This window comes from Morus notabilis, unplaced genomic scaffold (genome assembly GCF_000414095.1).
Source record: "Morus notabilis unplaced genomic scaffold, ASM41409v2 Scaffold2272, whole genome shotgun sequence".
Classification (NCBI taxonomy): Eukaryota; Viridiplantae; Streptophyta; class Magnoliopsida; order Rosales; family Moraceae; genus Morus; species Morus notabilis.
In genome coordinates, this window is record NW_010367475.1 from 1 (window position 1) to 984 (window position 984).

Consider the following 984-nt stretch of genomic DNA (forward strand, 5'->3'; position numbering starts at 1 on the left):
GATGGTTCCACCAGCTGCTGCATCAATATGAGCCTTAGTTTGCCCAGTAAGCCCATTGTAAAAAAGTTGCACTTAGAACCAATCCTCAATGCCATGTTGAGGACACTTCTGGAGCATCTCCTTGAACCGTTCCCACGCCTCATATAGTTGTTCATACTCAAATTGCCGAAATTGAGTGATCTCAGCCCTCAGTTGAGACGTCTTGGAGGGCGGGAATAATTTGATTAGGAACTTTTGGGCCATGTCCTCCCATGCGGCTACACTCCCTGATGGTAAAGATTGAAGCCATGATCGAGCCCGGTCTCGCAAGGAGAATGGGAAGAGTTTCAAATGCATGATCTCGGCACTCACTCCATTAATCTTTACTGTGTCACAAATCTCCAGAAAAGTGGCCAAGTGGATATTGGGATCCTCGTGCGGCAAGCCTCCATATTGGTTCTACTAGACCATGTTGACGAGGGCCGGCTTGAGCTCGAAGTTGTTGGCATTGACTTGTTGACGTTGGATGCCCGAATAATTCTCGTTCATTACGGGCTTGAAATAATCTCGCAACGTCCGTTGCTGGTCTGCTTGGTTTCGTTCCTCGGCCATGTTCTTAGCCCTAGCTCGTCGTTCTCTCCTTAATGCTCGAACAGTTCGTTCAATTTCTGAATCCAAAGGCAAGAATTCCGAGCCACGTGCTTTTTGCATGCACCTAAGAACACAACAAAAGAAAAATAGATAAATAAATACAAATAAAAAAAAACTTAGATTAAAACAAGATATTTCTACACTATAGTAGTCTAATTCTTAGTCGTTCAATCCCCGGCAACGGAGCCAAAAACTTGTTGCAAATAATTTGACTATGCTTGCAAGTGCACAAGTCGTACAAGTAATAAAGTGGTCTGAAGACCGATATCATCCCACGAGGATTGACGTTAAGAATGTAAACTAACAATTGTGAATATCATATCTTAACTTTATCTAAGCGATCAAATTTAGATG

At 43.0% G+C, this 984-nt stretch overlaps 1 non-coding gene across 1 annotated transcript; it reads left to right on the top strand.

Annotated features, from left to right (window-relative positions):
* Positions 1-88: 88 nt before the first annotated feature.
* Positions 89-195, top strand: LOC112094387. The gene has a single exon (XR_002903502.1). It is a non-coding gene; the product is annotated as a small nucleolar RNA R71 (small nucleolar RNA).
* Positions 196-984: the final 789 nt, after the last annotated feature.